This window comes from Sinocyclocheilus anshuiensis, unplaced genomic scaffold, assembly GCF_001515605.1.
Source record: "Sinocyclocheilus anshuiensis isolate Anshui unplaced genomic scaffold, SAMN03320099.WGS_v1.1 scaffold481, whole genome shotgun sequence".
Lineage (NCBI taxonomy): Eukaryota > Metazoa > Chordata > Actinopteri > Cypriniformes > Cyprinidae > Sinocyclocheilus > Sinocyclocheilus anshuiensis.
Window position 1 is genome coordinate 604,410 of NW_015539907.1, and position 13,817 is coordinate 618,226.

A 13,817-nucleotide genomic window follows, 5' to 3' on the forward strand; every position below is an offset into this window, starting at 1 on the left:
CACGACCGGGTCCCAAGATGGGCATGGCTACACGGCACTTACCGGGTTTCTGTCACCCCGTTCTGCCGTCAGACCTTCAGCCCGTGGGCAGATCTTGCCTTTCTTCGGACAGCGGTGTCCCTAGGGCAAGTATCCAGGCATGTTGTTGTGTCAACAGATGCCTCGGCCAGGGGCTGGGGTGCCATGTGCAATGGGAATGCAGCTGCGGGGCTCTGGTCGGGGCGTCCGTACGGACAACACTGCGACCTTTGCGTACATCAACCACCAAGGCGGTCTACACTCTGGCGCATGTCGCAACTTGCCCGCCATCTCCTCCTCTGGAGTCAGAAGCATCTGAGGTCGCTTCGCGCCGTTCAGCGTTTGCACGCGCTCTCCTTTTATACCCGCGCTGCGGGGCGGGGTGCGCGTGGCGAAACATGCACGCCAACTGTCATTGGCTTGTTTAGTTAACACTCGAAGGTGATTGGGCTCTCGGGCGAGATCCCAATTCGTCAGTCACGACTGACGTAACGTCTCCGTTCCCTCCTTCAGGGTACGAGGGTTACACAAGTAACCGAGACATTTCATAACAAGTATAATTAAAATCTATTAATATATTTACATATCACTCGATACTTACTGATATAAAAATTATATTTAATCTTTATTTGGAGTACTACATGTGCACAATGCACATTTCTTAATATTAAGCCTAAAATGTGTTTTAATATCACTTTTGATGAGAATAGTATGATCTTAGAATAATATCGGTCTTTAAGTGCAGGATATTTAAAGTGTACCTAAAGAATACTTGCAATAGTTCCACTTTAACACAATCAAATATTTTTCAGTATATCTATAGTTGGACTTCAGCACTACTTCCAACCAATTAAAGTGCATTAAGTACAAAATTAGTCGTTCCAATTTAGCAGACTTTAAGTATACCAGTTTAGTATACTAAAGTACAATTGGAAGGTATTTTTATTAAGCACAAAAATATGTAAATGTATTTGTAGTATACTTTGCATGAAATAAATGTATTTTAAATATATTTTAGTATATTTATTTTTCCCTAGGGTATCCAAATGCAATATATAAACATATAATTATGTCTGAAAATACTCTTATAAGCAACTAGGAAATGCACAGCCTTATTAAATATATATATATATATATATATATATACAAACTCTTGTATACTCATTTCATAGATAGATTATTTTTGAATGGCCATCAACAGGCAAGTCATGACAGCATAGTTACAGAATCTACCAGCAGCGGCACTAATCAGCCTGACCCCTGGCTGTGAATGACCAGCCTTTGGGATTTTACTCTTTTCTCACACTCTCTCCTCATCAATGTCACGCTTTTAGTAACCTAGGTGAGAACATACATGTTATCTATGCATAGCGTTGCCTAAGGCAGTGTTTCAAAAATGGGTCACAGGCCTACCTAGTCCATGTGCAGCCATCTGATACATGAGCTGGTTTGTAATCTGAGTAAAGAGGATGCAGGATAAGCCAATGACGAAAGGCAGAAAACCCCTTTAAACTCATCTTTTTTGACCTGCTACTCTTAAAAGAGGTGATTTTGCACATCTCTCAACACTCGCTTTTAGGAAAGGTGCTTAGAATGTTTTTCTAAAATGGTTGCACAGAAGATTGTGCTAATATGGTGAATCTTAAATGTATAAGCCAGATAAAAATCAGGCATTAAATACCGTCACTCACATAAACCATTCCTGCAGAACAAAAGCAGTATGTGCTTATAGGCTGGCATATGAACAATCGAATAATGTTAAGCCATAATAACAGTGTAAAAATAGTGGGAGGCATAAATGGAGCTGCTTTTCTGCTAGGAAGACACATAATAATGCATAGCTTGGATCAGCGGAGTTCGTCTCCGCCGCCAAACTCTTTATTATAAAATGTGGGCTCCCTGGGAGCTGCTGTACGTTATCAGCGCTCATCAAAGGCACTGTCAAGAAAATGTAAAACTGGAACTTTCAGAGGCTGTCTCAGACGCTGTGCACATTTAAATGAGACAGCCTTATTAATTCTTCAAAAGCTAGGCAGCTTCCTTTTTCTCCCTCCGACTAATTTTGGCACATTTAGGAACGATAAAAGCTCCGTCACCCTCAAAAACACATGCGGATGGTCTCGGCCGCACTTGGAGGTCCAGTCTAGTGAATGCTGACTATTTGTGTATGTACACTTGGAACATCTTGAACAGGATGCCATGGCTGCCTTTTTCTTCACGTCAGTATATTTCAAAAGATATAAAAATTATTTAATATTCTAATATTTGTATATATATATAAAACATGTATATATACAAATATTAGAATGATTTCTAAATGGCTGGTGGTAATGGTAATGGTAATGGTAATGGCTGCTGAAAATTTTGTCACACGGGTATATTTGTAGCAATAGCCAACACTACTGTACATTGTATGGCTCAAAATGATCGATTTTTCTTTTATGCCAAAAATCATTAGGATATTAAGTAAAGATCATGCTCCATAAACATATTTTGTAAATTTCCTACCACAAATATATCAAAAAATTATTTTTGATTAGTAATATGCATTGCTAAGGAGTTAATTTGGACAACTTTAAAGGTGATTTTCTGAATTTTATTTTATTTTTTTGCACCCTCAGATTCCAGATTTTCAAATAGTGGTATCTCAGCCAAATATTGCCCTATCCTAACAAACCATACATCAATAGAAAGCTTATTTATTCAGCTTTAAGATTAAGTATACATCTCAATTCCAAAAAAATTGACCCTTATGACTGGTTTTGTGGTCCAGGGTCACATATTAGTGGGAAAACATGAAAAGTGCAACATCAAGGTGAAGCATTCCAGGTTTTCTACTGTGAGTACTGTGAAAAAATGCTTGTAATATTTTTCTAAATGGTTTATAAATGTAGTAATTTTTTACGGTTAAAGCTAAAAGTGTGTGATTCTCTTCCAGCATTACAATACTATCTGCCATTTCAGTTGCAGTAACTGTATATAAGCCATTTGTAGATTCATTTACCATAAAAAGCATAAACACTGCAGGCAGCATATAGCAACAGTGGCTCAACCAATGGCATGAGTTTGGAGCGGGGCTATCTGTTTGTCTTGACCAATGGAAGAAGGGGGTGTGTTTAGGGGAAACCTGCTTGAAAACAATCATTTGGCTATGCTAATGATTCAGAAATTACACACGTTAACAGTAATGATGCACATGACAGTCAAAACTGTCACACTTGAGTTCCAAGACACTTTCAGAAAAATATGTCATTACATAGACAAGAAATTCCAATTCAGCTCATTGAAAACACATTAACCCACCCGGATTACAAAGCAAATAGAAAAAGTGTGGCGCCAGCATTTCTTCTGAACTCCCAAAGATGCTGAGATTTGTTCAAGCCATCACGGACATTTAAAAAAATATCTGTCACATTAAGACGTGTGTCCTATTCAATTTAAATGGAAATGGGGCAGCTTGGAAGAAAAAAAATCAGTTGAAAGTAGGCTGACTTTGAGGAAAGCTACAAATGAGAAAGTAAGGTGATTAAATTGGAGAAATCTCTTGTCAATAGAAATGTAAATGAATTTCTGCAGTCTGTTTATCATCCATGAAGGACAGTGCAGCATGTGAGAGAGGGCTATTGCATATTCATTGTACAGTAGCAGCGCTTTTCCAGTCGGATCTAAAGAAAGAGAGGTCAAATGAATATGGAGAGGAGCTGTAGTCATGACCTCTTTCTCTGAAACAAACCTTTCTCATTTTCCCTGAAGAAACTTAGTAGGGGGAAAGAGCTGCACAAGGACTTGTTTTCATGAGGAGATGGATCGGCTGCTTTTTTGTGTATATAGTTGCTCAGCTGTGGAGTTGTACTTTCTGACAGGGGACATCAAAGCTCTCATTATCTTAATTAGATATACTTCAGAATCTATTAGCATCAGCTGCTTTCTGTAACTTTCTGGAGGGCCCTTTTTTACCTTTCTGCAAAACTAAGTACATTTAATCTAAATTAAATATTAATATTTTGTTCAAAACTAATTATAATACAATTTTCCCTCCAAATCTGAATAAACTCATCACTCCTGACCAGCAAACCTAGACATAACTATTACTGGGATTTATTTATTCCCACAAAATAGCATCTTTAAAGGGATATTTTCCCAAAAATGAATAAACTGTCATCACTTATTCAACCTCATTTTGTTCCAAATCTGCTTGACTTTCTTTCTTCTGCAGAACATAAAAGACATCTTGAAGAATATTTAAACTGTTTTTGATCACAATGAAAGTCAATGACAAAACTATCATATAAAAATATCTCCTGCAGAAGAAAGAAAGTCATACAGGTTTAAAACCAAATGAAGGTAAGAAAGTGATGACAGAATTTTCATTTTAGGGTTAAGTATCACTGGTTACTGTAAAACTACAGTTTGACTGACGTATTCCAGAGCATTCAGTTATTAATAACCTTTATTAAGCAGTTGTATAAATTTGTGTCTTCCATCAGTCCATGAGCCCTACTTTCCAAAGGCTCACCCCCGGGAGCACTTCATTTAAACAATCAATCCCCTAAGACTGGCCCATAGCAAGAAAGGCTGTTTTTTTTTTCAGTCAGTGCATCTGAAGGGCTAGCTGGCACTGGAGCTTGGGTGGATAATCCGTTGGATCGAGTCTCCTTGGGCAAGGGCCAGCCGGCAGCCGGATGGTTTTGGGCATCCCGCCCGGTCAATCCCCACACTCTGGAGGTCAACATCCAGTAGATGCCAGAGGTCAGAGTAGAGACAGACTCACTGTGACTGTGTGCTATGGCCTGGCAAGAACAGAGTCCTCTTCTAAAATGATCCACATAACAAAGAAAAGTTTTTGCCTAATAAAAGGCCATTCAGTGTCCATGATATTATTCAAAGCCATTTGTACTACAGACAAATTTAGTCATGATACACTGTATAAGAGTAGTTTGATCAAATGATTCTCAGCATTTTTCAAAGAAATTCTGTACTCCCATCATATTTCATTCATTCATTCATTCACAGAATATGTTTAGTAATGTCATGAAGCCAATTTGAAGATAATCAAATCCAATTGTACTGCAAAACCTGTGCAAAACATCCCACTATTTGGCTACATGGACAATTATGCTGCATTTTGTCATATGTCATAGCACATATGCCCAAAAAGTATTAGTACATTACAACATTAAATACAACTTAACAACTTTAAATATTTAAATATGTATAAAAACATCTGATATATGCTGATCTCTATTGGCTGGCCTTCCTGTCAGCATGACTAAGCCTCTGCAGATGATCCAGAACACAGCAGCATGTCTGGTCTTCAATCAGTCAAAGAGGACCCACGTCACACCTCTCCTGATTTACTCCACAGTCGCTGCCAGAATCAAATTTAAGGCTTTGACTCTGGCTTTCAAAGCTGCCACTGGAACTGCACCCCCTTACCTCAATACACGTCTATAAGTGTATGCTTCCTCCAGTTGCAGTCACTGAATGAGTGGCACCTTGCTGGGCCTTCACAATGAGGCACCAAGTCACTTTCCAAAACCTTCACCCTCACTGATCCTCTCTGATAGAATGAACTGTCAAACTCTACTCAATCTGCTGAGCCTGAGACCATCACAACTTTCAAAAAGCATCTGAAGCACCACTCCACAACCTTAAACTAAGGCACTTTTTTTTTTCTTTTTTCTTTTTGCATTTCCCTTCTGCTCTAGCTTGTTTCCTAATCCAGCTTTCTATCAAACCTGGCATTGTATACTATGAATATTGTTGATTTTGTTATTAATTTCTGACCTCTATTGTAAATTATGTTGAATAAAACCATTTGCTTAATGCATAAATGTAAATCTAATATTTTAAATGCGCAGGGTCATTTAAAAAAAAACAATAAAAATCTGATATCTAATATATGCCATCAAAGTTTTTAAATGACCCCTTGCAATTTTAACCGTGATTCATTGTATGATTCCAGATGTTTCAAGAACTATTTTCTTCATTAAAAACAACAGTTATTGAGGGGAGAAAAATTTAAATAATAAATATGATGTCAATGTTCATGGTATGCATGTTTTTGGGGATTTTTTTGTGCATTATTAAAAGTTATTATTTACAATAGTCTCTATATTTAAGTCATCTTGCAGCTCCTTTGGAAGTTTGCTGAGGTCCCCAGTTTGAGAACTACTATATTAATGCTTTATGACATTTATAGTATCAGATAGTTAAAAAAAAAATTCGACAGACCCCTTGCAATTACACCACAGAACACTAGGTGTCTGTGGACCCCCCAGGGTTGAGAAACAGCTTTGATCAAGTAATAAAATGAAAATAGGAAACTCCATATTAACTCATCTAAATTAAATCACTGTTCTGATTAAACAATCATTATTATAATTTGTAGGGCTACATGTTTCATTGCAGCACATACCCATACAGCTTTTGTTCCACCAAAACCTGACAGTTTGTCTCTTTTCTCACCTCTAACACACACAAAAATACATACAGTCTCTCTTACACTTTCACCGTCTCCCTTTCTCACCTCTCACTTGCTTCCATGCTCTTTCCACAATGTCTCAGCAACCTTCCTCTCACCCCATGATCCTCGCTGGAGCTCTGTCTATCGCTTCATGTCATGTCTCATCTCAGGGGAATTTTAGGGTTTTGCGCAGAGGAACAGTATCTGCTGGGGGACAGGCGAGGTAAAGGAGAATGCTTGGCCTTGAGCATCAGCACTCCACTGGAAACTGTACCCTCTCCTCCATAACAAGATAGATGTGTTTATTTTCATGACCTTTATTGGCATCCTTCTCGCCAATCCAGTGTGCTGTCGCTCTGTGGTTTGCCATAATTACTTTTGCAGATAGAGGTGAGAAGGGGTGCAGTCGCATCATACGAGTCACTCTCGCTGTTCAGGTGTCTGCATTTTCCAGCATACAGATTTGAATGTCAGTGTAAGGTTAGGCCAAATGACTTCAAACAGTGTTTCCTCTGAAATGGCTCGATTTGTAGAATAAACGCATTAAGCAAATACGCTCCAAAGAAACAAAAGGGAAAATATTTTAACTGTGCCAAAATGAGATAAAGCAGCATTTCAACCAAAAATGTAATGAATTCTGACATTATTTACAAACCCTCATGTCATTCTGTACTATTTATTCATAAAATATTGCTCTATATTTTTTTTTTTTATATCTTCTGGTCACACTTTAGTTTGGGGACCAATTCTCAATATTAAATAACTATTAACAATGACTTTTGCCTCAATAATCTCGTTGCTGCTTATTAACAGTTAGTAAGGTTGGACTAAGGGATCTAAAATATGGTCATGCAGAATAAGGCATTTATACAGTATATGCTTAGTAAGTAATAAACAGCCACACAAAAAGACAGTTTTTGATAGTTTCGCAAAGAAAGCTCAAATTTAAGTCATTAGTCACTAGTAAAATCACCTCTCAAAATAAATGTTGTCTGTGCAGCAGGTTGGACATCACTGACTTCATTTGGTTTTCATAACCAAACGCCACATTCTCAAAGCTGTGCCAAATATGAATTCTGAGTCACAGCCAAGGCATTTTTCAGTGAATACTGACTTGAATTTCATTTGGTTCCTCACACAAAGCTGCAATATGGCTTCAGAAGTGTTGAAATACAACAAGAGTTGTATAGACCGTTTTTATGGTGCTTTTCTTAGTCCTTTTTTGGGCTGCTGGTAAGGTTTTTTGAGTGTTCCATTCTGGTTTGGAATAACATGACAGAATTATTATTTCTGGGGGAACTATTCCTACTGGGAATTTCTTGCCATATGCAAACAAAAAGTTTACTGTAGCAGTTGTATACATAATGCTGCTATATTTGAGTATGCTGCATAGCATTAGTTCTTAAAAACAAACGTTTAAGCACGCCAGAGCTGATTTCTGAATTGGCAATTATGTTAAATACCTGCCTGTCAAAAGATTCACTGAACTGTGAAACACGCTTTTAATTGTGACCTGAAAAATTGCTTAGGCAATTCTCTTCACAAGGTGAAAAAAGAGAAGAAAATTGAAAATAAATGCATAACAAGACAAAAAGGAGTGAAAACGCAGCAGCACAACACAACAACACAGGGACCTGCTTCCTCTCCATCAGCACAGCAACAAGCCTTGGGGTGCAGCTCTCGCAACAAAGAACAAGAGTCTCTCTCTCGCTCTTCTAAAGAATACGATTTTCTCTCCTTCTTCTCCCTACCCTTGTACCCCGCTCAAATTCTGCTCAAATCCCCTGCTCTGGGATCTACATTCGGCACGCCACAAACCATACTCCCTGATGTCTCAAAACATAAGTGTGTCTCAACATCACTCTCTTTTTGCTTTTAATTTTCCAAGGAATGCTATGCCATTTCACGCCTCTCTCCCTTCTCCCTACACGCCTAAAGCCAATATCTAGTGCATGTGTGTCTGAGAAACTGCCTCTACAGCTCCAAGTGAGAAAAAAGAAGCTACAGTGGATTTTCGAATGCTGTCTGTCAATGAGATCTTTTGATCAGCTGCCAGGTGATGACAGATGATCTGCATTAATCTCGCTCTTTCTCTGACTCTTTCCAAGCAGAGGGCAGTGAGCAAGGCTCATCGGTTTGAAAAGTGAAATGACGCCACGTGGGATTTCTTTGTTTCTTATTTTCTCCACTGTCTTCTGCTGTCTTCTCCGTGCCTCACTGTTTGAGGAAAACTCGATGACATCAGCAGAGCTGAGTCAAACTCGCTGCAAAACAACAGGGGAAGGGAACGAGGTCAGACAAAGCTCTTGTTAGGATGTTTGAGCTAAAACTGGCCTATAGTGGGATGGAGGTTGTTTAAGCATGGGCCTACGCTGTTGCGTGCGAGCTGAAGGAGCGTGGTTTGGATCCTTGCTTTGCATTACATCAAACCTTACAAAATGCTAAACAATGTAATTATTTATGAGAGCGGAGCTGCTCTGGCTTGACTTCACAAGCACCCCATCGATAAAACACTAAAACAAATTTGCTTATTAACTTTTGTCCAAGTTTTAATTGTGCAGACGACACCCTGCGGCTTCTCAAATTACCCAAAGAGGAATGCAAACTTCATTGCAGACTGTTAGCAAGTACTTTCAAGCTGGCTTGTACACTCTGCAGAAAATGAGGTTTGCAGCTATAATGCTGTAAAAAAAAAGCTAATAACGATGCATTTCTGTCAATATTTTTGAGAACATGTCCTGTTAGAATTTTCTGATTTGTCAAAAATTTGTTGTCAATGGTAGGGGAGGGCAATATACTGGTAGATACGATTAACCGGTAGAAATTTGTCAACCGATAGAGATTTTGGACTATCATCTCTATCACGGTTACACTCTCATGTGACGTTGCTGTGCTACATGGTAACAAAAACGTATCATTTGCCTGCGTTTCTAAGCACTGCAGTTTAAAAACAAGTGATTTTAAGACATTGAAATGCAATCAGCAGCAAAAGACAACTAATTTCGCTTGTTGCTGTGCTGATGGAGAGGAAGCAGCAGGTCCCTGTGTTGTTATGTTGTGCTGCTGCGTATATTGGATCCAGGCAGCTCTTAAAGTGACAGCAGTCTAATATTCCTGATGACAAGAATAATGAAATTTCTATTGCATCTATATTTTTTATATAATAACGACCTTATTTAAAGCAAATATAACTATATTGTCATATATATCGTTACTGTGAAATAAAATTACTCTTATCGTGATGTAAGATTTTGGTCATATCGCCCACCTCTAGTCAATGGTATGGCGGCTTGTTTCCTCCACAGGATTAAAAATAATCAAAGTAACTCTGACTCTTTATCTCACAATTCTGACGTTTTTGTCTGCTATTTTCTGCAGTTTATATCTCTTAAATTATACTTTTTTACTTTTTTTGAATTGTGAGATATAAAATCAGAATTGTGAGATTATAAAGTCGCAATGATCTTTTTTTTATTCCGTGGCAGAAACAAAAAGACAGAATTCTACGTTTATATCTCTCAATTCAAACTTTTTTCTCACAACTGCGAGAAAGAAAGACCAAATTGTGAGATAAAAGTTACCTTTTTATATCATGGCAGAAACAACCTTCCATACAATGGGGTACAAAACAACACTGAATGAAACACTGAGTTTCTTCAAAATATCATATAAAAGAAAGTCATGTTTGGCACTATGAGGGTGAGTAAATGATGACAGAATTTTCATTCTTTGGTGAATTATCCCTTGAACACATTCAGTGACATGTAGAAAATCATCTCTGCTGAAGACAAAAATAACAACACAACAACATATATTATTGTCTGAGCTGCATAGAGAAGAAATGGCAGAAGAGAATATGTCTGTCTTCCATCAGTCCCAAATTAGCCTGAGGGATGCAAGCGCTCGGTCTGACACATGCAGACACACGTTCATGTTTCAAACAGGCCCTGTCAGGGCAGACTGACCCCTTGGCAGATGGTGCGTATCACATGTATCACCTCAGAATCATCAGCATGAGAGTTGTCACTATTAAGCCAACCCAGACCCCTTGCCCTCGTCTCAAAATCCAAGTGTGAGGGTGGCGAGACAGGAGCATAATTTCTGCAGGGTCACGGCCTTAACTCTATACAGCTCTCGTTTGTAGAAGATCTGGTTCTGCACACAGCACACAAATATTATGCCGATTTCTCTCAGCACCTCCAGTCACAGCTAACAGCTGCTGATGAACGAGAAGTGATGGCTTGTGATGGCGCTTCTCCATTAGAAAAACATAACCAGCTGTTATTTCGAAAGGGGACGGTGGGCTTATTACCGTGATTTCCAGCGGGAGTAGCTCTCCTGTTTGGCTGATTATTTTGCGTGGCTGAGATTCTGCAAGGGAGGTACGTGTTTTGTGTTGCTGACAGATAACAGCCTTTTCCTTTCACCAAGGTCTAGGGATAAAGGACAAAATATTTCATCCTGGAAATTATTATATCCGGTAAAGTCTGAGAAAAGCCATCAGCGAGCCAGTTTTATGCTGGCAAAAAGGAGCATATTGTTTCAGATGACGCTCAATGCTAAATTTGTCATTTTGTAATTTTGTGAGGGTAAATGTTACTCTGCAAGACCATTAAAGGAATAGATCACCCAAAAATGAAAATGTCATCATCTACTCACCCTCGTTTTGCTCAAAAGGGCAGAAGGCAAGATTTTCTGTGAATAATAACACTCTATGAATAAGATTTAATTTGGGAGCTTTCATTTCATTCAAACCAGTAGTTCGAGTATTGTGCTAAATGTCTCCTTTTGTGTTTAAATGAAAAACAGACAAACAAACAAACAAATCTTTTAAATGACATGATGATAAGAGGATAAGATAAGATTATTAATTTTACACAGTTTGTGACAAGTGATCTCTGTTTGCAATCTTGCCACCTTTTTTGTGTACAAGCTTTTTCAATACACTATTTTGGTCACATTTTATTGTAATGTCCAATTCTTGCTATAAACAAACCATTAACTACGACTTTTGCCTCAACAAGCTCCTAATTAGCTGCTTATTAATAGTAAGGTAGTTGATACGTTTAGGTATTGTGTAGAATTTGGGAAGTAGAATATGGTCATGCAGAATATGTGCTAATATATGTGTTAATAATGTGTAAATAATAGGCATGCTAATAAGCAACTAGTTAATAGTGAGAATTGGTCCCTATACTAAAGTGTTACCACTACATCTACATGCGTTAGCAAACTGCTAAGAAATGGAAACATGCTGCTCTGGATGAGATGATTAATGTAAATATCTGTTCTATGTACAGTAAATGATAGCTAATAAAATTAACCAAATTAATGAAACATTTAGTTCCAAATTGCTTGCTCATTCATTGTAGTGAATGCCTCATAGAGCGCTACAGAGAGCAAGCTTAGACTACTCTGAAAGGAAGTAACCACATAAAAGCTGTTTGATTTGTTATAAAAAAAACACACATTGACGTACTTTCAATCACACTGAAGAAAATGAAGAAACCACTCTAAAGAAAATAACATATATACATAGTTGAAAAAAGCTTATAAAAAACATTTCCAGCAAGAATATAAAAAATTTGCATTCACTACAGATTCAATATTTCCAATCATGGTATTAATAGAAAATTATGTCATATTTACTGGTCCTCATATCCTTCCAAACCTGTATGAATTTCTTCTGTGGGGGAAAAAAAGAAGATATTTTGGTCACACTTTTATTTTAAGGTCCAATTCTTGCTATTAACAAATTATTAACTATGACTTCTGCCTCAATAAACTCCTAATTTGCTGCTTATTAGTAGTTAGTAAGGTAGTTGTTAAATGTAGGTATTTGGTAGGAATAGAGATGTAGAATATGGTCATGCAGATTCAGAATATGTGCTATGTTAATAATAAGCATGCTAATAAGCAATTAGTTAATAGTGAGAACTGGTCCCTATACTAAAGTGTTACCGATATTTTGAGGAATTGTTCAACTGTTTTTGTCTGTTCACTGAAAGTCAAAGGGGTCCAAAACAACATTAAATGGATAAAAAAAAAAACACTGACGCATTCTTCAAAACATCTCTTTTTATATCTTGCATCTCTATGTTTGCTGGCGAGCTTTTATTGCCGCCTCTGTTCTGTTGGCTTTCTCCCACTGACAATGAACTGAGAACTTGTGCTTACAGTTTACCACGCAAAACACCCTTTACTCACCTAAATGAAGCCAAGACCACGTACCCAAGGCAATTGATACTGACTGGTAAATTACTGAAGAACAGCACTTAAAAAAAACACACTAATAACACTCTTGAGCATTTAGAAGAAAAGGCATCAGAGAATTAGTCCCGAGAGTCACTTAGAAGTTGTTGGCATTACACAATGATAATTAAGGAGCTGCATTTTACTGGACTTTTTCCAAAGCAAATATCTGGCTAAATAATCAATCTATAAAGCAAGGTGAGGAAAAACTGTACAGAGATACAAACAGACACAAATATGGTCTGTCTGTTCATCCTCAGTTCACTCTAACTTTTAGTCTGAACTTTACTGTGTGTCAGATTCAAGCACAAAATCTTGAAATGCAGCTGTCATAGTTTTCAACTCTCAATCCATGGATTTCATGTTTTTCAGTAAGAGGTAAAGCCTTCAATCACTGTAGACAGTGCGCAGACAGATCTCTCGGCTGACTCTGCTGCTTGTGTAATACCCTGAGCTTTAGTCAAATTTTCACCCCTGCTTCCTGCACTCTTCTGTTTCAGAATCAGAGCACATGGTGGTGGATCGTGCTGTCCTGGATAAGGAACAGCTGTTTGAATGAATCTTTAATGTTCACTCACATCGGTGTTTGCCTCTGCCAGCTGTACATCTGTACCGTCGTTCTTCACAGTTTCAAGTGCCTATCATTCATTAGCCCACCACAGCTCGTTCTCATTTGCAGCCTGCTGTATGCATGTATGCATGTTTTGAAATCTGTCTTTGCTAAAAGTATAGTGAAATTATGCATCTCATGGAAATGGACTGTTAATGTCTAGAGGTGTAAAGTCTATTCAAACTGAAGGTTTTTTGAGATTTTTGAGTCTAGTGTACATGCATTATGCATTTGGCATATACTTTTATTTAGGCAATATTATATTCAGCTTATACATTTGGCTACTGTGTTCCCTTTTAATCGATCTTAGCATTGCTAGTATCATGCATTTTATATGTAAAAATAATAAATGCATTAAATTTGTATGTAAAAAAAGTGTTAATAATGGTTCGAGAAATCCCAAATTTACTATTATGGTTTATTAAACAGATAATAAAATAATAATAATAATAATAATAATTTATATAAATA

The 13,817-nt window shown here is 37.6% G+C and overlaps 1 protein-coding gene across 1 annotated transcript in view; it reads right to left on the minus strand.

The window, feature by feature from the left end:
- mgat4c (mgat4 family member C) overlaps positions 1-13,817 on the minus strand; it is a 121,399-nt gene that overhangs the window by 51,423 nt on the left and 56,159 nt on the right. The gene's annotated exons all lie outside the window — the stretch shown is intronic.